The sequence below is a fragment of the Mustela erminea genome, chromosome 4, assembly GCF_009829155.1.
Source record: "Mustela erminea isolate mMusErm1 chromosome 4, mMusErm1.Pri, whole genome shotgun sequence".
In the NCBI taxonomy this organism is placed as follows: domain Eukaryota; kingdom Metazoa; phylum Chordata; class Mammalia; order Carnivora; family Mustelidae; genus Mustela; species Mustela erminea.
In genome coordinates, this window is record NC_045617.1 from 74,268,075 (window position 1) to 74,295,860 (window position 27,786).

At 35.1% G+C, this 27,786-nt stretch overlaps 1 long non-coding RNA gene across 2 annotated transcripts; it reads left to right on the forward strand.

The window, feature by feature from the left end:
* LOC116587789 lies at positions 1–27,786 on the forward strand. 2 transcript variants are annotated; one of them, XR_004284641.1, is made up of 5 exons: positions 11–59; positions 1,140–1,190; positions 3,853–3,914; positions 27,337–27,389; positions 27,479–27,786. It is a non-coding gene; the product is annotated as an uncharacterized LOC116587789 (long non-coding RNA). The 2 variants fall into 2 exon arrangements; XR_004284640.1 differs by lacking the exon at positions 1,140–1,190 and having other exon boundaries at positions 1–59.

Sequence of the window (27,786 nt, forward strand, 5' to 3'; positions counted from 1 at the left end):
TATGTGTCAACTTGAGCGGGTTAAGGGATGGCAGGTAGCTGGTAAAACATTATTTCTAGGTGGGTTTGTGACAATGTTTCTGAAAGAGATTAACATTTGATTCAGTAGACTGAATAGAGACCAGCCCTCACCAGTATGGGGTGGGGGGGGTGTGGAAAAGAACCATCATCCAACCCAATGAGGGTTTAAATGGAACAAAAAGTAGAGGGAGGACAAATTCTCTCTCTTCTGATCAGGAATATCTATCATTTCTTGCCTCAGACTTCAGAGCTCCAGGTTCTCAGGTCTCCAAACTCTGGGACTCACATCAGTGGTCCTCTGATTCTCAGGCCTTCAGACCTGTACTGAATTTACACCACTAGCTTACCTGGTTCTCCAACTTCTGGATGGCAGGCTACGGGATTTCTAGACCTCCATAACACATATGCCAATTCCTATAATAAATCTCCTCATATATACTTATATACAGGAAAATTGGGTGTGTTTCTCTGGAGAACCCTGACTAAATAATTCAGTTACTTTATCAGAAATGCCAACATTTCAACATAGGAATTAATATCAAAACAAAAGAAATACTCCCTTGCCGAATTTCTTTCCATTAGGTGAATCCTCTGGGTGTTGGAGTCTTTATAATTTTATTTAAAAAATGTTATATTTGAATTTTTACCAACTGAGGTTTGTACTGGTGTTGGGGAAAGGGGTTTACTTCTATGTTAAACTTTATCTGGTATTTTCTCCAAAATAGAATCCAAACTATTTTTAATGAACATATTTTGGATCCATTTCCTCCAACTACGCTATTCAAATATTCAAGAAATGAGCATCTACATTCAAGCATTCTTTCAGTATTGTATGTTTTTGTCTTAGAAATAAGAATATGGTCTTTTCCCACTAACTTCTAAAAAGTTTTACAGTTATTTAATCCCTACCAAATTTATCTTCCTATAAGAAAATCTAGCCATATCGGCAGGATCTCATTAGACAAACCTATTTTTAAAATCTATAAACCTTAGATGAACTTAGAAAACCCATTAATCTCAGTGAATCCTATTTTATCTACATGTTTTAATAAGCCAATTATAACAGGCTGCTATAACAAAAATACCATAGACTCAGTGGCTTAAACATTTATTTCTCAGTTCTGGAGGCTGGGAAGTACAATATAAAGATTCTGGAAGATGTGGAGTCTGGTAAGAACTTACTTTCTCATTCAGAGATAGTTGTCTTCTCAATGAGTTCTCAGTGGGTGGAAGGAGTGAGAGATTTTTCTGGGATCTCTTTTTTAAGGGCACTATGTCCAATTCATAAGGCCTCCACCTTCATTAACTAATGGCCTCCTAATACAGTCACATTGGTGATTAGCTGTCAACATGTGAATTTGGGGATGGGGGGAGAAGGGAGCCACTAATAATCAGCCCATAACACTATCTATCTATAAAACTGAGACTCATAATTACTTAAAAGTGTTACTTTGAGGAATAGAATATGTTGATTAAATTCTAATGGCCTTCTACTTTTACTGATCATAACACGAAAAGACACACTGAAGGATGAACCCCAAACTCCCTGGTTTGGTGTCAAGGTCATTCTTGGATATGTCACAACTACAATTGCATTTCCCACCATCTCCACAAATCCATGTGCTCTAGCCATATTGGACTATCTACTTCCCCCAAAACACTTTGTAATTTCATGCCTTTCTAATTTTGTCTTTGGCATTTGCTATGCCTGAAATGCCAAAAGACTGCTCCACTTAATGAAATCTACTTCTTACTTAATGGCCTACTCGGCTATCTTCCCTAGGAAACTTAGCTTGGTATTTCCCGGGAAATTTAGTTTCCATTGTTAATATATATGTGTATTATAGCACTTGCTATTATTCTCTTTTGTTAGCTATTACAATGTTAGCTTGTACCATACATAGTGAGAAAGTGATCCTGTATTAATCCCCTCTGTCTGAAGCCAAGCACAGAGCCAAGAACATATGAGGTTTGCTCAGGAACTGATGTTGGAAAAATACTATAAGCAACCAAAGAGAAATCTTTGAAAAGATTTCCAGATTATGGAAAGTCATGAAATATTTTCAAAAGGTATAAAGGCATTTCCTAGAAGGGTAAATTAGACATAAATCTATGAGATATTCTAACATAAATACCTTTGGGGTATTTCTAAAGAATGCTACAAGAATCTACATATAGATTGAATGCTAGGAATCTACATATTTACAAGAGAATGGTGAATACCAATTATGTGTTATTCTTAATATTCTTTAAAATGGTAAGCCCTTGTATACCTTGATTTCAGGAAAGTATTTGACTAAGTCCTTGAAGATATCATTGACAAGAAGAAATGATGATGACAATACTATTAAATAATAGTATTTATTATTATACTATGTTATGTTATATATTAATAACATATATTATAATATTATATTATGTTATATTATTATTATTAAAATAAATAGTATTTATTATTATTATGGGGGACTGTTTGCAGTCTATGCCCTATGAGTATTGGTTAATGGAGAAAATTCAGGAGAAAAAATTTTCTGGTCTTGTGCCACTAGTTTTATGCTTGGGGTTTTCTGGTGAGCATTTTTAATAGCTCCCTAAGAAAAGGACATAAAAGACAGTTTCATTATATTTATTGATAAAACACTAGAAAGTACATCTGGGATACACTTCAGGAGTATACCACTTAGCACTATTGACCAGTTCATTCTTTAGGAGGAAGGGGACAGCTGTCCTGCCCATTGTAGATCTTTAGCAAAATTCCTGACCTCTACAGACTAGATGCTAATAACAACTTTCTCTGCCTCTCCATTCCATTTTTGACAACCAAAAATGTCTCTAGACATTGCCAAATGTTTCCTGGGAACAAAACCACCCTGAATTCTAGTTCTGGATTAGATTGATGAAGTGAGCCTAACAAAATAAAACTAACTAATAGAAGTTATTCATAAAGTAAAGAATGCACTTTCTGGTTTAATTTTTTATATCCTATGATATTAAAAGAATAAATGAATTAATAAATGAATGAATGGTGAGTGAATAAATTATTAAAAACAGTTTTGAATTTACATTTTAAAAACCACAATAAATCTCTTTAAGATGAAGAAAATCCAACTGACAAATATGTTATTCAAAAGGCAAAATTCAGTGTAAGTTCAACATGAGCCAAGTAGCAATATCACTCTTGGAAACCAAAGCCAAACCAAACTAAACCAACAAAATGATTGTAATGTTAGGATATATTAACAGAAATGGAATATCCAGAACAAGGGATGTGATATTACACTGACTAAAGGGTGGCATTCAGTTCTGTTGACATATATTTAGAGAAAATAACAGACTAGGGTGATTCTAGGTATGATTACAGATAAAGTTTCTGAAAAACATGTTGTAAGATAAATGGTTGAAGTAAACAAGATTGTTTATATTAGAAAAAAATAATGCTGGGGAACATGAAAATTTCAAATATTAAACAACAATCATGTGATGAATAAACGCTGTGTATTCCAGAAGGCTGAATTAGAATAAATGTATGAAGTTTTAAAGAGACATATTTAGGCTTTTCAAAATGCAGTGGGCTATCTTGAAACCCCATGACTAGCTTCTATCTCTGAGATTCCCTGAGTCTAATGATTAAGTTAATAATATCCTCAAATTATTTTGGTACTCAAGTCATATCTGTATCACTATGTTGACTATATCATGATCAAAATTGAATATTCAAATCATATCTAGCTTTTGCCTTGACTGTTTTTCTTTAGAACCAATTTGAAATCTTTAATTATAATCATTGGTAAAATAAGCAAATCAACAAAAAAAATTTTCTCATTTCTACAAGGTGAAGGACGTTGCAGTCTACCTGCATTGAGTGAACATGGATTTGGTAAACAAGTATCAGCAGTAAGTAGACAAAAGTGGTGGGCTAAGCTAAAAAATGATCAGATGTGCAAATGTTGAAAACAAAACAAAACTTTTGTTTTGGGAAACTAATGGAAATAGAAGCAAGAAAAGCAGTCCTCAGGCACTCACTCAAAAGCACAAGGCTTGGCTTGAATCATTAGGGATATTTCCCAGAGAAGAAAGCTGAGTATCAGACCTTTCTGCCTAATTTTTCCATAGCAGCTCAAGGTTTCTCTTGTTCATCTCAGTCCATATGGTCTCATCTAATCTTAAAGAGAGTTGGCTCATTAAAGACAGAAGGAAGGTTTTTTTTTGGACCAAACATTCCTCAACTCTCCCTGAAAAAGATGATTTACCACTGCATAATAAATAGGATTTTCTTGAGAGCAAGTAAGAACGATTACTCTGAGTTCCCTAAAAGTATTTCTACGATTGGCTAGCCTTCAGTAGACTTCATTGGTAACCCAAGTCATTGAGATATTCCTTTAAAAGAAATATCAAAAGAATAATGGGCTTATAGTAGAAGCATTGCTGTTCTTTAAGTCATAATCTGAAGCTTTTTAGCTACCACCTATAGTATCAGCAAATATTCCTGTTATCTTCTGTTCAAACCCTACTATGTTTTATCCTTTTTGACCCTGGCCTCAACTGCTCAACCGCTACCTTCTTAGCTGAGTCTGTACTACCATCACCATGCCAACTACTGTACTATCTGCTAGAACCTTGCTGTTCCACCAGAGAAGGACCTGTCTTCTCTAAGACTGAACTCTGGGTCTCTCCTACACCTAGACCTATGGTTTTCCTGACTAACAACACACATTTTTTTTCAGATATACAGATGTTTTACCAAAAAGGAGCTATGGTCCCAGCAGACTTATCCCCTTATAGATGTTGCAGAAACAAAGTAACGTTGGCTTTGACAAAACACAATTTTTAACTATGTTCTTATTTTAATTGAGCTCCAAGAAAAGAAAAATAACCTAGAGAAATGAGATGAAAACAGATTAGCCATTTTAAAAAGAGCCCAGATTATTTCCGTCTTCAAGAATCAAGATACTTAAGGCACACAAAAATATAAATCAGGGAGAATCATATTTGCGGAGAAACTCAGTAGGGCCTTTCTTTATGGATGAATTCTGTCCCCACTGCCATTCAAATCTCACCGATTTTTGAACAAGGGCAGAATTGACAAGAAAACTAATTATGTCTCAATATGTTCTGTCTTAAGGAACTTTAATACTTTGTGGAAGTATTAAAAGGAAGAAACAAATTATTACTTTAGACGAATCTAAAACAGATTAGATCACGTTAAGATAAAGAGTGATAAATTTGAGAGTTGTTTTCTAAGGCTAACCTCTGAATATGTTGAAGTTTGTTTATTAAGAGGGCAAGCTAGTTACTAACCAGGCATAGGAATGCATCCCAAGGAATTAAGTGTCCCGCTTAGTTAACAAATTTATTATGAACTAAGTATCATCCACTCTTAATCCCAAAGGATTCCTCACACCTGGGCAATCACCCAAGTGCTGTTTAAGGTCATGTCTCAATTTAGCTAAGTTAAATGTTATATGTAATGAAAACTAGCCTCCCACCAAATAATTTTACTTCATAAACATATCCAACAAGTGAAGGAAGGAATTTTTGTTTTTATGACCCGAAGTTTCCATTCAATGTCTCAGACAAGACTACTTCAACACATACAAAGGAGGACTAGGAAGGAGACTTACAAAAAACATCATAATATCAGAGTAAGTTTTTCCTTCTCAAGTAACAATATTCAGGTCACGTGTTTGCCAAAAACCATTCATTTCAGAAACATTTTTCTCCTGCTTTTCTCTCAACCTGCACCAAAGAAAATATAAGTTTGCTATAAACAGAATAACTCCAGTGGTATAATATATATCAATGACAAAGACAGGAAGTTTTCCACACATTGTATCATTGGTATCCGTGATCTTAAACAAAACTCAGCCCAGATCACCCTCAATTTTTTAAAAAACCATATTTAACAGAACATCAGGAAAGTGTCTGAGGACAAGGATAGTACATGTCCCAGACGAATTGGCAATTTTAAAAATCAGTAATATAACATTCTCAGAACAAACAGGTGGTGTTGATCTGTGAGAAGTGGCACTTGCTATAAAAGTTGAGAGAAACAGGGAAAACCCTTGTGAGACCACTCAGCTAATGGCCCCATTGTAATGGCTACTTTAAAACAATAATAATAACTTTAAATGGTAAAAAAAAAAAAAAAAAGTCTCTCAGGAAAAAGTTGCTAAAATTTTCATGGAAATGATTTTCTTCTCACAAACACTGTACAATAATAGAGAACCTTACACATAGTAGGCAAGTGCTGGGAAAGTTGGGAGGATCTTCTACCTGGCAGAAAAAAGCAAAGAATTAAAAGCCTACCATTTTTTTATTAAAAGCATAGTAGGAAATCAATAAATGATGGTTTTATTCCCCTCAACATTATTCAGAGTAAAATAACATATCTTTAAGTTGTGTCTTTTTTTTTCTTTTAGCTTTAAAAGAATAATCAAGAACCTTCTAATTTTGGATAACAAATGTAACACAGAGAACCTCAACTGTTTCTCCCAACAAAGCAAATCATAGTCATGTAATGTGTCTACAGTAACTGTGTCACCTTGCAACTTATTTTTAACCTTGTTGATCTGAGCTTGTAAGGTTCTGTGTCCAGTGAAATTATTTGTTTCAGTCCCAGAGCTTCCAAACATAAAAAACAACATCAAGGCTTAATAAATGATTTTGAATGTGAAAACAAGAAAGCAAGAAAAGGTATGCATAGTCTCGGGTCTATCACTGAGGTTAAAATCTATAGCTAACTTTAGAGCACTTCAACTTTAAATCAAAGTTTCAGGAAAACTGAATGAAATGCTGGAAGGGTGACCATTTCCAAAGAAATTTAGGAAAATGGTATTATAATTTTAGTTGATGGTTTCTTTTATTTCTAAGAAACTAAGAAACTAAGAAATTTCTAAGAAACTAAGTTTTTAAACAGTATATTCAAAGCATTGTAAAGAATTACTATATTCCATGTCATTTTATATTTTAGCTGAGTAAATCTGTTATTTGTCACATGAGACAATATACAATAGTCTGAAAAAAAAATCAAAGTTAGGTTTTGAACAATAACATCATAATTTCAGTAGAATGATCTTTTGATATAAATCCTTTCTCTGTTTTTGAAAATCAATGACTCTTTCTAAATCAATGAAGCAAACAAAGCATCCATAAAATCAATGATACATTTGGTGTATTACTTATGACACATTTCAGATATTTGATTTCTATGCTAACTTATATTACTCACAAAGTATCAGACTTAATTTGAAGTACAATGACTTCAAGACCTAGTGGAGAAGCAAGTATGAAATGTCTTACTAAACTATCTTCCATAGATAAAAAGAGTATTTTTGAAAACACTGAGTCACACTAAAGTGTCTAGGAGAAAGATCAGAAAGAAAGAAGATATGATGAGTTTTTCACCCTGCAAAGCCCATGTGCATAGTTCTGAAAGAAAGGAAATTGACTTGGAAATTGACATGAGAGATTTGGGCTAGATAGGAGAAAAAATTTCCTAGCAGTAAACATCATAAAATCATTGAATTGTTACCAGGGTCACTACTGTACTCGAATACTTCATCAGGACTTATAAATCAAATCACATATGGCTTGGCATTTAGTATTATTTAACATGAAAAAACCAATATAATCTAATTTATAAGTATTTACTGAGTATTCACAACAAATGAATTTAAGAAAATATTATGAAGTCACTTTTAATCAGTAAATAAAATATTGGTGGTGATTCTTCCTCTAGCTAGGTTAAACTCTCCATCTGATCCCTGTAACATAGAGTGCACTTCTCTATTATGGCCTTTACCAGATTATGTAATGATTTACTTACTTATTTGTCTGGCAGCTCAACTAGACTATGCGATTTTTAAAGTGCACAACTGCATCTCATTTGTCTTGTATCCCCAATGTTTATGATCTACTATAGATTCAAACGTTATTGAGTAAGAATGTAAGTATAAAAGGGATCAATGGGGAAAAAATGTACCCATCACCCAGACATCTGTAACAAAATGCAAATGTAATAATCCAATGAAAAGTAAATGACTGCCAAAAGATATATCTGTGTTTTTATAATAAATATTTTATAACAACAAGGCCTCAAATTTCAGTGATTTTATTTACACATTACTCTGGGACATAAGAATGCTTTTCCTCTAGGGAAAAACAAAAAGGAAAGCAATCACCTCCATATATATGAATATATATATGAAAACTTTATAGACATATTTCATGAAAACTGTTGTGCTTAAGGGGGAAATAACTCACAAAAGAAATAGAGGATTTTGTTTGTTTGTTTGTTTGTTTGTTTAAAGGTAGTGATCTTTAGATCGCTTATTCCAAGTTCTTATTTTAAAGTTGAGTAAAGATATTGAGAAACATTAAGAGGCATAACAGATAGACATATCTGCAAATCTCAGCTCTACAGAACTATGACTCTAGGAAAATTATAACATTTCCAGTTTAATTAATCATTCTAAGCATTTAAAAATAAAGTGGAATTAAAAATACCTTATAGGAGGGGCATCTGGGTGGCACAGTTGGTTAAATGTTTGACTCTTGGTTTCGGTTCTGTGTTGTGATCTCAGGGTCATGCTCTCAGGCTCATGAGATTAAGGACCATAAGGGGCTTCACACTCAGGTCTGCTTAAGACTTTCTCTCCCTTTTGGGCATCTGGGTAGGTCAGTCAGTTACGCTTCTGCCTTTAGCTCAGGTCATAATCCCAGGGTCCTGGAATCAAGTCCCACATCAGGCTCCCTGCTGAGCAGGGAGCCTGCTTCTCCCTCTGCCTCCACTCCCTCCACTCCCCATGCTTGTGCTCTCTCTCTTTCTCTCTGTCAAATAAATAAATAAAATCTTTAAAAGACAAAAACAAACAAGACTTTCTCTCCCTTTCCCTCTGCCCCTCCCCCTCTGCAAATAAATAATAAATCTTTTAAAAAATTTATCTTACAGTATGTTGTAAGGGTTGAAATGAAAGTACATACCAGATCTATAGTAGAAGCTTAATCCATGTTACTTATGAAGGGAAATAACATATTATAGAAGAAAGAAATTCAGTGTAAGTGTAGTGTGAACTGTGGCTATATAACCTATTAATAAATAAATGCAAACTAATCTCTCTGAATCTCAGTTTTGCCATCTATAAAAGGAAAGTATTCTAACTCATTAGTATATATTGAAAAACAGCCACTCAAAGATGTCAAGTCTTAATCCCTGGTGCATGTAAAGCTTACCTTATTTGAGAAAATAGTTTTTTATATATAATTAAGACCATGAGATGAAATGATTGCCCTGGATTATTTTTATCTGGGTGGGCCTTAAATGCCATCATGAATATGCTTATAAAATAGAGCAGAGGACAATTCTACACAGACAGAGAAGACACACAGAGAGGTCAGAACAGAGAGGTAGATATTGGAGTGATGCAGTCAAAAGCCAAAGAATGTCTTCCGTGAAGTCTTCCCATTGGGTTGCTGCAGAGAGAGGCTCTCTTCATTTCTGAGCAGTCAAAGATTAACAAGTGAGGATATAACTATTTTATTGATGATGCTATGTTAGTATTTGATCCAAAAAAGTGGTAAATAAATACAAATACTGTAGTTACTGAATATTTGTTTAAGAATTAATTAGCATATCTGACACACTTAGTACAACTGACATATAGAAGGCACTCAATAAAAAGTAGTACTCAGGGGCGCCTGGGTGGCTCAGTAGGTTAAGCCGCTGCCTTCGGCTCGGGTCATGATCTCAGGGTTCTGGGATCGAGTCCCGCATCAGGGTCTCTGCTCAGCAGGGAGCCTGCTTCCTCCTCTCTCTCTCTGCCTGCCTCCCTGCCTACTTGTGATCTCTCTCTGTCAAATAAATAAATATTTGAATTATTTTATCCATGTATATAAGTCACCGTTGAAATTTTAAAAATAGTTTACCATAAGATAAAATGTTTTCAATAAACTCGGGGGGAAAATGCTTATTAAATTTGCTAAAACCTACTCCTGTCCCCCAAGTTCCCTCTTACATGTAAAAATAGTATCTTGTATATTAACGTAGTGATCCAAAGGGGCACGTGCACCCGAATGTTTATAGCAGCAATGTCCACAATAGCCAAACTATGGAAAGAACCTAGATGTCCATCAACAGATGAATGGATCAAGAAGATGTGGTATATATACACAATGGAATACTATGCAGCCATCAAAAGAAATGAAATCTTGCCATTTGCGACAACATGGATGGAACTAGAGCATATCATGCTTAGTGAAATAAGTCAAGCAGAGAAAGACAACTATCATATGATCTCCCTGATATGAGGAAGTGGTGATGCAACATGGGGGCTTAAGTGGGTAGGAGAAGAATCAATGAAACAAGATGGGATTGGGAGGGAGACAAACCATAAGTGACTCTTAATCTCACAAAACAAACTGAGGGTTGCTGGGGGGGGGGGCGGATGGGGGAAGGGGGGTGGGGTTATGGACATTGGGGAGGGTATGTGCTTTGGTGAGTGCTGTGAAGTGTGTAAACCTGGTAATTCACAGACCTGTACCCCTGGGGATAAAAATACATGTTTATAAAAAATAAAAAATTAAAAATAAATAAATAAATAAAAATCTTTATTAAAAAAAAAAGTAGTACTCGTATTGTCAATAATATATTGAATTAGCTATGGAAATACCAGCTGTAATAATTAATAAGTCCTCCAATTCAGTGCCTTAACTTATAGAAGCTTATGTTATCCCATGCAAGTGTTAGTTGGAGGGTGAGTTTTCTCATGATGGTAACTTAGGAACATAGGTTGTTCCCATTTTGTGGTCCACTTATTCCCTAGGGCTCATGAGTCCTTTGTTCCAATTCAGCAAAAGGAGAAATAGATTGGAAAAGCCTCAGCTACTCTTTTAAAAGCCCAATCTTATGGTGACAATTATCACTTTCATACATATTCCCTCAGTTAAAACAAATCAAACAATCCATCTAGATGTTAATGGGCTTGCATAATGTAGTTCTAGTGGAACAGCCTTCTTCTAGTGGTAACTCCACACTATAAAAGAACACAGATTCTATGTGAACATCTCTGTGCACCCTTCTTCCCCACCAGAACACACTTACCTCCACCCTAGACTGTCCTGTCACCAGCTTAAAACCTAGGAGCTCTGAGTGTGACAGAGTCCTTTCCATTAGATCCATATGTGGCAACTTTTAGTCTAAAGACGGATGAACTAAAAGTCAAGTTGTCTTCCTTCCACATCCCTGACATTTAATATACAGTGTTAAAGCAGAGACAGGATAATCACCATAAAAATTCCAAATGAGGAAAAGGAAGAATGGGAAACACATGGTGTTCTCGGTCCATAGTAATAATGAAGTCCTGCGAGGGGCAGGTATTGTGAAGATCCTTGCCCTGAATGACAGAAGTTCTCTGATTAGACGCTGGCTCAAAACTCCCTTGCCAATACAGTTAGTAGGTTCAAAGGTAGTAGGTTTTGGGTTTGTTTACTTCTAGGGAATTCCCTGTTAATAATGACAAAGTTCTTTTACCTTCTCGACAATGTTGAGCTCAACAGTTTAGCTGAAATTGTAATGGATTTTATCAACCTTATCTCATCTAAATTGAGGTCCAGAGTCTTAAGTTTTTCCAAATCTTATGAGGTCAGAGATTTCTGGATTTTATCTATTGCCCTTTATTTATGCTCTTAAAGCTAGTCAAGTTTTGTTTGAATGCATCTCTTTCTTATAATATCTTGTAAAATGCAGAAAATAACAATAAACACAAACTATAATATTCTGTTTTCCAATTTCTGGGCCTAGAGCCATAGGCTTGGAAGGCATATGGCCAAACTTCAAAGTCACCACAGGCAACAGTTTTATCACAAGCCCTGCAGGTGCAAAACATGCATCTCCACTGCCCCAACCTCTAATATCTGTTTTATCATCATCCAATCTTTAGGTCAAAGTTACCTATTTTTTTTTAAGCAGTGACACAACTTCTGGTATCCACTTGGTTAAGTAACGTTGGCCACTATAACGAAAAATTTTTTCATTGATAGTAGATGTTCATTTCTCACTTAAAATATTCCAATTCCTGTCAGATAATAAATCTGTGTCCAAATCGCATCAATCAAATGGTTCTGCTAGCAAATAAGGAACTCCTTATAACCATTTGCTCTCATATTCCAGTGGACGGAATGAATCACATGGCTATATCTAGGTAAATAGCACACACGAATTATAGTCCCTGGCTAGGCTATCCTTTGAAAAGGGGAGCATGAATTTTTGGTGATCAGCTGGCTTTCTCTTTCACAGATAACTAATTAATAGCATTAATCTTATAGAATAATTGAGCATGATAAAAGAGCAGGAAATAAGATATTAGAGCATAGTTCCATGTTCTAATGGTAATAGAGTATAGTTCACAGTTCTAATCTAGGACCAAAACCAAAATATTTCTAATTTACCTATACAATCCTAAATTAATGTCACTTTTAAAGTGAGGGTAGGCCACTTCTGGTTTAGATTAATGCTCAGATTTCACTTGAGCTAGGCATATCAGCCTAGCAAGCAAGGTGCAGATTTTTCTTTTCATTTTAGGAATATTTTTAAAGATATTATTTATTTATTTGACAGACAGAGATCACAAGTAGGCAGAGAAGCATGCAGAGAAAGAGGAGGAAGAAGGCTCCCTGCTGAGCAGAGAGCCTGATGCGGGGCTCGATCCCAGAACCGTGGAATCATGACCTGAGCTGAAGGCAGAGGCTTTAACCCACTGAGCCACCCAGGTGCCCCTCATTTTAGGAATATTTGATGAAGTAGCCTGCTACTATGTACCAGGCACTATTCCAGGCTCTTGAAACTCTCCACTGAACAAAACAAAAACTTCTGCTTTTGTGAAGCTTATGCCCAGAAAGATGTTCAATAACCTACACATAGAATGACCACTATAAACACAGTGTTGGTTTTTGTGGCAGTGTTTTTACAACTGGGGTTAGCCAGTCTATATTCTTATCCACACTCTCCCCATTAGAACTCTACCCGTGACTGAGACATGCAACCTCCCCAGAACTCATCTGCATCTCTAAAACTGAAGCAATAAAATTTTCTCCCTGACTTTACACAGTTGTTCCAAGAGTCTCACCAGGTTAATTTTGTTGATCTCCTCTCTAGTCTTCTTGCCTCAACTCTTACAGTCACTGTCCTCAGAGCAGAGCAGCCATAAAGATTTCATTTACTCTTTGTGAGAGTTCATGAGGTTTCTCAAAAGGGGCATATTTTCCTCTGAAGTGATGCATAAATAACACATTCTCTGTATCCTTTCACATCCTCAAAACTTCACTGGCTATACCTTCAAAATCAATGCAGAATCCTACCATTTTTCTCCATCTCCACTGCTATCATTCTGGCCTGAGCCCTCTTATCTCTCCTACAAATTATTATAATGCCCCTATTTAGGTATCTTGCTTTAATTTTGTTCGATCATCTATTCTCCACATAGCAAGGAGTTAGACCATGTCACTCATCTGCTCAGAATCCTTCAATAATTCCAGCTCACTCCAAATAAACTAAGATCCTACTCATCTCCTTCAAGGCACCTATAATCTTACCCCTGGCTTCCCTTCCACCTTATCTTATTCAATCTTCCCCTTTGCTTACTCTATTCTAATTTGGACTCTTGCTTTTCTTTTTTTTTAATTTTTTATTTTTTATATAAACATATATTTTTATCCCCAGGGGTACAGGTCTGGATTCTTGGTTTTTTGTTTGTTTGTTTGTTTGTTTTCCAGAACACAAACTCAGGTGTGCCTCACTGCTGCTTCCTTCTGAAATCTTAGCCCCTGGAGATTGTCAGGGATTTTTTTTTTTTTTCCCTCACTCTGTCCAGAGACAGAGGGAAGACTTCCCTGGCCAAACCCATAGGAAAGAACACTTATTTAGAACTGTAATTCACTATGTCCTTTATCCTAGTTTCTATTATTCATAGTATTGATACCTATTATATATATCTTGTATTTGTTTATTGCCTATCCATCTGTCACAAACAATGTAAGTTACGAAAGAGCAAAGATTTTGTCTGTTTTGTTCAGTGATTAGAATACTACCCAACATACAGTAGGTGCTCAATAAATGACTTTTAAATAACTAACTGATCTTTGAGAATATCAATTTTTATTCATATTGTTCTACTTAATAAAGCAAGCATTCTAAACTATATGATAATGTTACCCCTCCCAGTAATTCATTAAAGCTATTTTTATCTTAAATTAATAAAAATGTGGACTATATTTTATTTTTCCTAAATCAACCCTAATGTAAAAAAGGTTTCTCATAATCATGGTAGCTAATGTGTATTATTATTAGAATAAGACTATCTTAATGTGCAACCATTACAAATGATTTTTCAGGCACATCCAAATGCACAGGACATCTTGATTTACATTATTAGCTTTTTCATCTAAACTACAAGCCCATGAATACAGATAAGACTGTACATGTGTGCAGGCAATTCTATTATATCTGTAAATGATAGAGATTTATATATTTATATACCTTTCTGTCTCTCTCTTCTTGGATTTCTATTTCTCCAGTGGTATGGTAGGGAAGAAGAAAATGCTTCTCTGTTAAAATACAAATCTCAAAAACCTTCAAAATCACAGTATAAGTCCTATATATTCCGGGAAAGACTGCATTTCATTAACATATATTTTTCAAAGGTTAAGTTTTCCGCTCAGAATTTGGTAATTAATTGTTATTGCTTCCTTATAAGGGTTATGTAATTACTGGAAACTCTTCACTAGACTTTTTCTAATCTCATTATTCTTGTAATAAAATTTGCTTTTGAAAGTCTTGGGTTTTTGCTATCAGTTACCAAATGGAGTATGGTTCCTCTTTAAGAATTCAAGATCAGTGAGCAAACAAAAGCAGTGTTTAGATAAATACTGCCCTCTTCCAAAACAGAAAAGTGTAAGAATGCATAATAGATTAGCTCCCAAAATGCACTCTCCATGTCAAAAACCTGGGCTTTGCATGTTACCCACACCCACCCACACACACACACACCAAAAAACCTGACATTAATAGATCCCCAGAAGACACTGCTTCAACAACACTGGACTTCTGGTTCTGGGAGTCGTGTTGGCTCAAGTGTTATGAGACCATTAAAAGCACTATTTGAGGAATGAAACAACTCATAGGTTCTAGATTATAGATAGCTGTCCTCTGGAACACTATTTTAAAATTCAGAAAAGTTGAGAAATATTTTATTCCCCAATAAAAACTAAACAAAACAAAAATCTTATGAGAAAATGGAATGGAAAAAACCCTTTTTATTTGTCTAAGTAATTTGATTACTTTGGAACTCACGCTGTGAAAAAAAGCAATAAAACCATTAAAGGTACAGCTGTTCTGGCCATACACTTCTTAGATTAGATTCCTACAAGCTGGATCAGAAAAAAAAAAAAAAAAAAAAAAATCTCTTGACCAAGTCTCCAGCTTCCTTCCATCCCCTTTGATGTTGTTCTTATGTATTTGCCTATTGTTTCAGTCCTTCATTTTCTCTCCCATCCCCTGCAAAAATCACTCCTACCCGATTTTGTAGCATAACAAATTGAAAATGCGTTTATTTCCTTCTAGTCTTGACTGCTCTTGATGTCATTTCTTCCCAATTTCAATAAGTTTAGCTATCTAAAATATTTTTTCCTGTTATGGTTTCTTCAACGTTGACTCTGTCCCCCTCATTGGTCTATACACATCCTGCTGATCGCAATATCTCCTCTGATTTCCAAGACAGAGGTTACAAGAAAGCCACATCAAAGGAACTTTGATATAATTTCCCTTTTAATATATCTAATTCATTCCTTTATCCATTTAATAAATGATCCTTCTATGTATTAGGCTCTATATTTGACACTATGAGGCATATAAACTCAGGAAAGACACTGTCTCTCCACATTAGAGTTTATGTGGGAAAAGAAATTCTCAGAATCTACCTAAAAGAAGGTGTCAGATAAGTGTCATAAAGTGGTTCAAGCTAATTCTTAAAAGATACAAAGAGTAATTACTTTCAGCTGTGATGACTATGGGCAATACCAAAGAAGAGGCAACCTTTTTGTTCAGCCTTAAAGGAGGGCTAGACTTTTAACAGAAGACATCATAATAGCTGTGACATAGGTATGAACCAGAAAGAAGAGGTGACACCTCTCTAATTTAAGTGCCCAAAGAAGGATGACTAATTCACAATGACTCAGGCCTATGTCATGACCTATAGTGGTCAAATAAAAAGGTTGGATAAGAGTGAAGCAAATGGCAAAACCTCAGGCAAATAAGTTGTGATTTGGCATAGGATACTGGTGTTCAAATGTTTTTGTTCACAAACACCAAAAGAATTTTGAAAGTTAGATGCCCCCTCAAATTGTTTCAGATTAAAATCTAAATCAAGTAGTCATTATAAATGTAAATAGTTGTGAAGGATACAACTTCTGGACAATAATATATTGGCTTTTATTTTTTTTTTTAATATATTGACTTTTAAAATAATGTTGTTCTATCACTCTTTTAAATATAACCAATAGAACCTAACTGTTACTTTGACATATACAACTATCATCCATTTAAATAAAGATGGGTAATCTTGCCTTTAAATTTTACATTGTTAATATTTTCTCTTGAACTTATATTGATTCCACTGCCATGACATGATTTTACCTCATATATTTGTATGCTTGAAAGTCTTTTATTGCTGTAACACCTCTCTGACAAAAAAAATTAATGTGTGTGTATAAATAGAAAGAAATGCCATCTGTTTCTCTTGTCCTTAAAGTCTCTAGAGTTAATAGTAAGTGAGTTATTAATACTAGTAGTAGTGCAAAATTTGTCAAAGCACAACCTAGATTTCAAATTTTGATAATTAATTATTAAACATAAAAGGAATTTTTTTTTAGAAATTACTCTTGCAATGTGACAAGTGAGGCATTTTTTTCAGTGGGTTCAAAAATATATACTATTAATAAGTATATATCATCTTGACTAGGATGAAACATGGCTCACCATCAAGTCAATTCTATTTTTCACCTTTATAAATGTAACATAGGAAAAGATGCTCATAAAATAAGGAGATGGAAATGGGAAAGTTATTTCCATAGACATTTCCCGAAATTGTTTGAACTTTGTCCGCACTTCATGCCAAAATCCACTGGGTGATCTATCATCAAAAATTATTTTTAATGATCTAACAGTTAACAGGATTACGTTTTTCTTCAGTTTTGTTGAAAAATAAGCAACTACCTGCTTTGAAAAAAGGATGAGGGAGATCTAATCATGCAAAGAAGTCCTGTGACAGACTACAAACTGAAAAAGCAGGTACCAAAGGGCAGATTCATGCGTGTGTATTCAAACTGGAAAGAACATTCCACTCTCCCTTTCACTTACACAAACGTAAGTCACAAAATTTGACATTACACAAAATAACATCCGCTGCAGCAAGAGGAGCAGCACCAGCAGCCACAAAGCCACATATGACTGTAAGTGACAATATCCATCTAAACATTTAAATTAGTGGAGATTAAATAGAATTTGAGGCATCTTTATTATTCTAAATAAAATAAAACCACTGGTACAGTGAAAAAAAAATAATAGACACTTCTTTATGAAAGCTTTTAAAGAAAGAATGTATTTTTATAGCATTTTTCTAATTTCAGTTATCTTTAATTTAGGCCCCTTCTTTCCAGGAAAACATAAATCATACAATTACTTTTTTTTTTTTTTTTGGTAGAAAAGGTGGTTTGTAATGTGCAAACAAGATTCCTTTGTGAAATTCATTCTTTCCTCCAGAATTACCAAGAGAATTGAAAGTAAAAGCAAACCAAAAGTCACATAGCTGAGTTGAGCCAAAATAATTCTGAGATGTGCTCCACAAACTTGGAGCAGACAATATTTGAGTGAACTGTATTTGAAAGTTGGCAAAATAACTTCTTTCCTCTTCCAAACAGAGAACAATGAAATTTGACTTGGACCAGTAGTCTCAACATTGTTTTTATTTATTTATTTATTTATTTATTTACTTACTTACTTACTTACTTACTAATTCAAACTAGTTCCCACCACCTCACTCTCAGAATTATCCATCTTTTAAGAATTAAAATGCAGCATCTTTATTTAAGAATAATATTTAAAAGATAAAACATGGACTTCCCAGGAAAAGCTGAATGAAACAATATAGGGAAATTTTACTTCCAAGAAGTACGAGAAAATAGTGAAAGAGCAATAAAATCATGGTGAGGAAATGTGGCAGCATGCAAACTGGTTTACATTTCCTTCTATGCCAGTGTGCTAAACTTTCCAAATTAAAGGCCCTCTCCTGTTCCTGCCAACTGAGTGCTCCCAAATCTATCAACATTATCAACTTTATTAAATTCTCTTTGAGGAAAACTAGCAGGATTTCCACTGTAGACTCTTCTAGCTCTCTCACTATATTTCAATATCTGAGATCAAAGAAATGACAGATTAAAATATAAGAAACCATTTATTACTAATTAGTGCTTATAAAATTCACATTTAGGAACTTGAAACTTTTTATCTGAACTAAAAAAAAACACAGAATTGATAATTTGGGGCAGTAAGAATAACATGTTTCTTATATTATTTTTTGTACATCTTTGTAATTCTTTAATTTCTCAAAGAAAATAGAAGGGAAGGGACAAAAAGAAACTAATACACTGCCCTCCCAATATTTGCATATATCTAATACAAAACACACACACACACACACACATTTTTTGATCATTAAAAACAATCCGAGAATATGTTTATTCACAGATTGAAAGAGAGTAGATTTAATTTGATAAATTTTAAAAATACTTCACCATAAACCATATCAGATTTACACTGTCTAACATTCTAATTGTGGCATAGATTGATGCTTATTATCATACTCAAAACTGCTGTTCTGAGTTATATACAAGAAAGATGTTAAATATAAGATCTATATGGGGTGTTGAAAGATATTGGAATAATACACCTCCAGAGGATTCCTTCTTAATTAATCAATCTCTTCACAAAGGTAATTTTGAAGGAAAAAAAATCATATGTTCAACCATTATTCATTTGACTTGTAGAAAATTAAGAAAAATAAATTTGCCTAAAGTTGTTCTTAGATTAAATTCAAGTTGTTGTAAAAATTCAGTAGTCTCAAAGTAATCAGAGGAACATAAAACAAACAAATGATCTACTCTGAAATTTATATTACATCTAGAGATATCTGATATAAAAATGTTGAACAAAAGTATGAATTAGAACAGAGTGGCACAAATATAACTGTTTTGTGACTAATTCCATCATAACGTCCAATAGATAATCCATTTACATTTTCAAAATTCACAGGCTTTCTTCCTTTAAAAACACATATCTTACAAAATAAACAATTTTAATTTGTTTTAAAAAGAAGAAAACAAGTATCTCACACCACAAGAGAGATGGCTAGGGTCTTTCAATGATTACTCTATTTCAAAAGCCTTGCAAAAAGATATGGATTTAATTAAGCAAAATAGCTCAATCTATTGACTGGTTCCACTGGCTTTTAAAAGTATCCAGGGTTTTATTTAATAACGTTCTTAGAAAAAAAATCTGTTTTAATCTCCATGAAAACATGTTCAGTCCTATGTGTAGCTTGCTTAGTGCTCTCAAAATATTCAGGCTTGGTGCCCTTACAAATATTTTTTAAAACCGTACCACTCCATGACACTGATGGATTTAAGCACAAGGGCTGAAAGCAAAAAGAAAGGTGTAGTGGTTGAACATTATGCAGTTTAAAGGTAATCTGAGTGAAAGCCTTAAATAACCAGCATAAAATAAGTTAGCATCTCAGAATTATTACCAATAGTAAGACTATTTTATTTATACTCATTTTTGTTGTTCAGAGTTTCTCATCAGTCATAAGATTATAGCGGGGGGGGACCTCCAATCATGCTTTACCACAGAGTTATAATTCATGTCTTCAATAATCAAAATCATGTGAATAAAACACATGCACTAATTGAAAAATAGCTAGGACAATACCATTAAATTTTTATGTGGAGTAATTTCTAGCTGATAACACACACTGCATGTACAACTCCAGACTCCCACCAAACTAGAGAGATGTCCCAGCGGGGGATGCTTGCTTAACAGAGAAAAAAAATACTTTAATGACAGCACATAATGCATACCCTTTGAACAACCCACAGTGAAGTCTGATTTCTTTTAACCCCTTTAGACAACATTTGCAGTCAATGGATTAGTTGTTCTTGCATGCTTCTGAATTCCAAGAATTTTTTTTATATTTTCCATCCCCTTATTGAACTTGTTAAAAATTTATATATATATATGTATATACATTTCTATATATATAGATACATAGTGTTATGTAACTATATATTATGGTTATATAATATACATTATATATTAATATATAACCACATATATATCTGTGTATGTATATATATATATAAACACATATGTAGTTTAAATCGCTTAATTTTTGCTCAAATAAAAATAGGACCACCTGATTTCTCTCTTCTAGCTATCAAAGTGAATTTAGCTAGTGCATGGGCTCATTTACTATTGAAATCCAAGGCCTAGGGTGTAGTTGGGGGGGAAAGAATACAATGGCTATATATTGAAAAGTGTTAGTTGAGAGTATATTCCAAATCCAGATTGGTAAAGGTAATTACGCTACAAAGCCTGATTTAAAATGTCAGGATTCTACAATATGTTGCCTTTTGAACCAGAATGACACTCCTCACCCACCACTGGGGCCATGTCAGCTCTAATCTGGGCCTCCTTGAGAACAACTTCCTGATCTGGAAGGTAGCTGACTTGAAGATGTGGATATCCTTTGTTATTACAAAGCAAAACTATTTATCTTCAGTGAGAACTGGCAAGGAGTAGAGCTTTGTGCTTTAGTCCACCTTTGACATTAACACTACACTTTTTATCCCAGTATTTAAGCACTTGTAAAAATACATCATTGACACACCCCTGGTGTGAGGCAAACAGTAGATGCATTTGGTAGCCCTGTGAAAATGAGTTACAAGGAAAGTGGCAAATACTTACTCTTTATACTTATCGTTCAAGGACTTATAGGTCCTATCTTGATCATTCTCATAGCATTTACCATAAGAGGGAAGAAATATTATGTTTGATATGTGTTTAGACAATCCTCTTCAATGACTCTTCTCAAACCAGAAATATCATATCAAATTATTAAGGCTCCTCCTGCTCTTACTTCTATGTACATAGAATTAGATAGACATAGGACCTTCAAATTTTTTAATTACATTCTTAATCAGTGTTTTGTTGCTAAGACCTTTGAATTTATCACGGGTATCTATAGGGCATAGCTCTTCAGGGACATTTGAAGTGTGATCCTGGTAGATGGCAGAGGATGCCCAGGCAAAGTAGTGCCCCTGTGGTGAAATGGCACATTTAGGTGACCTCTTTACTGTGACTCCTTTTACCAAAAGCTGAAGAACCCATCTTAAAGTTTTGAGAACATTCCTCTTGTCTCTTGTACACCATTCTTAAAAGTAAAAATGGGGAAAAATTCAAATGAGTTGTTACATGAAGAAAATATATCTGGGTACATGATTTATTCTAGGAGATACTGTCTTGAAGGATTGAAACAGAATCCATCTACATCCTGTTGGGGAATTAAAGGTAACACAGAGCAGTACAGTACTTTCTGAGTTCTACCCGTTCTTGGTCTAGGCTTCTTGTACCACGATTTCAAAAGTCCTCATTCTTCTGAATGGCTTTTATTTCTATTCTTCATTTCAGCTCAGTTATCCCCTTGTCTCCCCACTTTCTTCCACAACACTTCTGTATTGAGAAAATAAATCCTTTCCTTCTTTATTTCCTTTTCTTCTGCCTTTCCACCATGTGATGGATGTAATTTTAGATTCCAGGGATAGAAAGGCTAGCAAGACAGGATTTCTGTTTTCTTTCTGTGACTGGTGTCAAATGACTCTTTGATATTTCCATAGACTTCCAGGATAGCCACAGACTCTAAGGTTAACCCAAGGCATTAAGCCATGGTTGTATGTGACTTAACACGAACTTCATGCTTTTGTTGAGTACTTACTAAATACCTAGCTCTACACTCTACCCTGAGAATACTGAAATTAATACAATATTTTTTTTTTCCCTCAAGGAATTCATAGTATACTAGGGGAGTCAGGTAATTAATTAAGTAAGTGCTGTAGAAAATTATATGGAAACCTATAGGAATCAAAGAGGGATCATGCATGGATTTTTGGAGGAGATGATTACTTGATCTAAATCTTGAATAATGATTAATAGTTAACCTGAGGAGGACGAGGTGAGTGAGGGGTAACATATGAGCATTATCCACAAAGGAGATAGCATGAACTAATGCACTGTGGAAGGAAAAAATAGCATGGCAGAAGCAGGCAATTATGAGCAGTTTGTGGTTACTAGCATGGGTCACAAAATGGTAATGCTGAGTAAACATTTGCCCTGAAGACTTCTCCTTCTAGCACAAATAAATATGAGTGCTTTGCAGGGCAAAGATATACTTCAGATGGTCCCAGAACTTCCTCCTTCTTCTACCCAGTCTTCACTTTTTTCAGTTAACTGTCTAGGCTCTGAAAGCACGTGTTTGCCAGCCCAATATTTTAAAACAGAAAATGGACGGAGAGGAAGAGATGAAGCTGGAATAATGAGCAAGTGCCAGATGATAGAGGGTCTAGAAGCATTTAAAGAATGGCTGGATTTTATCTTCTAGGCATTGCAGAGCCACCTTAGGAAGCAAAGTGATAAGAACAGATGAGACAGAACGTTCTGTCATTTGTATTACAGACTGACTGAAAGCAGAGTGATTAGGCTCCATTACTTTGCCTAGACTGGAAGAGAAACATGTGACTAAGGCCTGAATTGAGCCAATGAAAGAAGATGCAAAGATGAGTATCAAGATTCAAGTACGCTTTGGGGGTTAAATTTGGCAGAACTTGAATGACGAAGAGGAGAGTCAGTGGGAAGAGAAAATGCTAATATATCCAGGAAGTAGAGTTACCGGGGACAGGTTCATTAAGAAGAAGAATGGAAAAGATTACAGAACAGCTAGGTGAACACGGGGTACAGGGGAGGACTTCAGTGGTAGAAGGAAGAGAGCACATTTACAGGCATCTCTGCTGTGTGACTTATCAAAGCTAGCTTCCTCCACAAACCGCACACCAACTTCTATGTTCCTGTTTTCATTTCTTTTTCACCATCTGTTACACAGGAACCTTGCATTTAACTTACTGTCAAATTGCCAGCTAGAGTCCTGGCCAAAATATACCCATTTCAAATTAGCATATGCAAACACATTCACTTACAGGGCAACCTCGTCTTCGAAATATAACCAAATAGCACCTCGGTGACTCTCACTAGGTAAACTGAATCTAGTTTGATATTTGAATAATTACTGTAAGAACTCTTACTAAAGACTTCCACAAGTATCATATAATATTTTAATGGTTGAAAAATACGTAATAACACACACCAAATGCAATATTGTACAGTGATAAAGTTCTCATTTAACTTACAAAGATAATGAATCACCAAATCTAATTAATATTACCCTCCCATTAAAGAACCTGTTACAGTGTTAGAACAGAAAGTCAAATAGTTTCTATTTTAAATGGGAATTTCAATCCTAGCCAAAAAAATTAAAAGGGAGATATTCACAAGTTCATGTTGAATATAGCTCAATTTAACCATTACAAAGTTCACAAAGAGTACAGGAAGTGAACTACTTACTGCTTACATTGAAAGGAACACTTGGTATACTCAGCTTCCTCTCAGATAGACGTCTAAGCTGCAGAGAAAAGGAAATAAAGCAGATATTTCTAATACTAATTAGCTTGTGCTGTATAAACATTTTATACTGAGAAGGGATTTTATCGTTTGAATTTAGGGACATTTCAGATCTATGGTTCTTATTGAAGGGGTAACATTTGACAAACAACATTGTTTCATTTGTCCTTCCAGTATAATTTCTACAATTCTGGGTTTCATGAATCCCGACTTATGCACCACTCTAGGTGTGTAGCCAAGTCATTTACACTACATTTGAAAAGTTAGATGAAACTGTCATTAATATCCATTTTTTCAAAAGGTGGTGATTCCTAAGAATTCCAGTCAATGACTCAGAAGTTGGAGGTACCTTCTTCATTCTGTTAAAAAGTTTATCTTCCACTGAAAAGTAGAATGTTGATTCGTATGATACATAAAACACCAAATTATATAGCATTGAATTATTTGGAAGGAGACAAGAGAGATTTTTCAGGGCAGGAGAATAAGCAGCTTTCTTCCTTTCACAGAAAGTTCCAGCAACATTATGATAAATTCGCATTTATTTATAAACTGCAGATACAACTTCATGTTTCTGTCAAAGTATTAGACATCTCCTGAGATAGATAGTTGTTCAAGCTTATGTAACACTAATTTCAACTACTGTCCTTATCTAAATCTAGGCCAGTGTCTTCATAAACTTGATCCTAAAATCTCTGAACTCTGGGCAGCCCTTGTCTAGTTACATGACTCTCAGTTTCCAGGTCAAGACAGGCAAAGCTGACATGAACAAGCCTCACTGTGCTTCCTTCATTTCTGGCAAGAACTTAGGAGGAAAAAAATATGAACAGGGTCAGATTAGAGTCCCTTTGAACCCCAAATGATCCAGGACTCTGGTTGAGTGAAAGTGGCTTTGGGTGATGATGTCATTTACACATCAATGTCTGTCTCTCCTGTTATCATTGTTCCACAGGGACGTTTCTGTTAGAACTTCAAAAAGTCCTTTATGGCTTAAAAGTGCGTGCGAGCTATCAACAGCCAGTTTCCTTATTTTTTCTTTTCTCCCTTGGCTCTTTTTCTTTTCTTCACTGGTAAATTAACACAGACTTGAACTTGCTGGATAGTTTTGTTTCAATAAAGCTAGCACTCTCTGCTGTACACTGGTAACATCACAACATACTCACTACTCACTTTGACACTGTTCTGTGTCTCAACATAGCTATCTGTCCCAGCTAACTAATTTGGAACTGTAGATGAATACACCCTTTAGGCTGGGCAGCATTTCAGTAATTTTTTTGATGTTGTTCTGGCCAAATGATCATGTTTTATAACTTTTTTCAGCGTGACTTTTTTTTGCACAATTTTCCAACGATTCATTAGCATCAGATGTATAAATGAGTCACTTTAGTCTTTAATCACCCTATTTATTTTGTCTTCTCAATGAGATATATTAGTAAACAACTGACTTTGAGTTTCAAATGTCTGACTTCATTTTTTTTTTTACTTCCCACCCCACCCACCCCATTTAAGCATTCATTCATGACTTAGAAGAATGCCACAGCATTATTTTAGCGCTTTAGAGTAAAATTTTTTCTTAATAACACCAAGAAAGGAAAACTGAACATTTTCAAGTCACAAAGAGTAATGTCGTAGAAGCTTAACCTGCTAGAGTGTAATGAGAAGGACTGTCCGATCTAGCAATAGATCTTCGCTGCAAAAAAATCATGAGCATTTCTTAATGAGAACTCCCACTGGATTTTTCATATATATTATTGGGGCGCATGGGTGGCTCAGTGGGTTAAAGCCTCTGCTTTCAGCTCAGGTCATGATCCCAGGGTCCTGGGATCGAGCCCTGCATCAGGCTCTCTGCTCAGCAGGGAGCCTGCTTTCCTTCCTCTCTCTCTGCTGGCCTCTCTGCCTACGTGTGATCTCTGTCAAATAAATTTTATATATCTATATATACATATGTGTATATATATATATATATATATAATCAATGGATAGTGCAAAATAACTAAAACAAGAATGTACATCTTTCATTGAAACCATCTAATCATTAATAAGCAGATTGAAAAGTGAAGTAAGTCATTCTGAGCTACTAAACTGTATGTCAGTCTTCCTCCTTTGTTCGTTCCACACATTGCAAGAAGGAAAGTAAGAATGAATTAGATGAGATGCTATCAGAAATAGTAGGTCAATGGGGCCATCATTCTGTATTTCTGAAGCACATTTCCTAGAACTAACATCACTAGAATCTCATTATAATAAGGATCAAGATCTGTGTTTAAAGATATTATAATAGGACAGACCGAGATATAAATCCCTCCAGAATGAGGTAAGAACAAGAGCCTATGTGTGTTTTATATTGAATGTTTTTAAAGAATGGGTGTCAATGAATAAATCTCAAACTACTTGTTTCAAAGCAGTAAATAATGTAATAAAATACAATATATCAAAAATCATAAATAGTGGCATTATTGCTGAACCAGCTGATGAGTTCGTCTGTTCTGGATCTAGATACACCAGGTGGCACCAATACGAATAGGAGACAAAGACGTTTCATTTCCTCCTCCTGGAAAATTATTACAACCATCTGCTAAGCTTTCTTATTTCCAGTGAACATGATTTCTAGTTTTTTACTTCCTTGGTAGCAAAACACACAACTTTAAATAATCTCTTCAGTTTTGGGTGTACCATGAGCAAGTAAAGTACAATAATTCATTTACTGGTACAACCTCAAAATTTCAACAAAAATATTAATAAAATTAGGGATGCTAAAATGGTTGATGGCAAGTTACTTATAACTAAAAGAGGCAAAAAAGAAGATGGAAATACTCTGACCTAATGGGAACTATTCATGATAATGTCCATCCAGAGGCTGGACATTTTCCCCAGCACAAAATCTGACTAACCCCTCCCCTCTGCTATCTGAAACAACTCTCAAAAACACCTTAAAGTCAGAGGGACTTTGAGTAGCCTTCGTTTTCTCCCAGTCTGAAGAAATTTCAAATGGTTTTCATGTTAATAAAAAGCGTTTTTCAATTGTTCAGCAAACTTACAGCTTTTAATTAAAGGCTTTAACTGAATTAAACAACTGAAATATGATCTGAATGATAGCTGGGAATATCTCACACTCAAGACAGTTAGATTACAATTTACCTCCCTGCAAAATAATTACAAACTTCTTTACTGACATGATTTACTGCTCATCTATAAACCGGAACTCAAATGTATGTATTTTTCAAAGAATAATAATAATAGTAAAGTAGCTTGGGAAGAACACCACCCACAAAAACAAGAGGATGATGGGGGAATAAATGAGAAAGAAAGTTTAATGGGAAAATAGATATTTCTTAAATCTGCAATGGCACTTTACGTTAACCAAATACATTTTGATAAGAATCTTGGCCCCAGGCAAATTGAACCATGAAAAATCAGCTCCCTGAGTGTTCCTGTCAGAGGCCAGTGATGGAGGGATCCCTGTAAATTCTTAATCTGCTTTTTTTTCAGGGCAGGACAATATAGCGCCACTGAAAGGAAGGTCGAGCTGCTGAACCTCCACAGTAGGTATCCCAGAAAGCAATCAAGCTGAGCTGGCAGGGAGTGGATTCCAACTGCACTCTGTAGTGAGGCCTTTTCTCTCCCTCTGCAGGTACCATACAGAAGGGAAGATTCCTAGGACTTGTGGCTTAATTTCTCTGGCTACCGCACTAATCGCACGCATCCCGTAATTACTGTCTTTCTTTCTTCCTCCAGACTGTCATTCTTCTGTCTCTTAGCTCCATCCCACAGGCAGACAGTGTCTATACAAAGGCTGAGCTAGTTAGCCAGCCACCTGAGGGAACGCCGTGCCTCCGCCATGCTCCCCCGTGCCTTTTTTCCCTCTTTTTTCCCCTTCACTTGTCACTCCTCCCAGCTTCCTTACAAAGAATATTTAATTTGCATTCTTTCCCAGCTAAA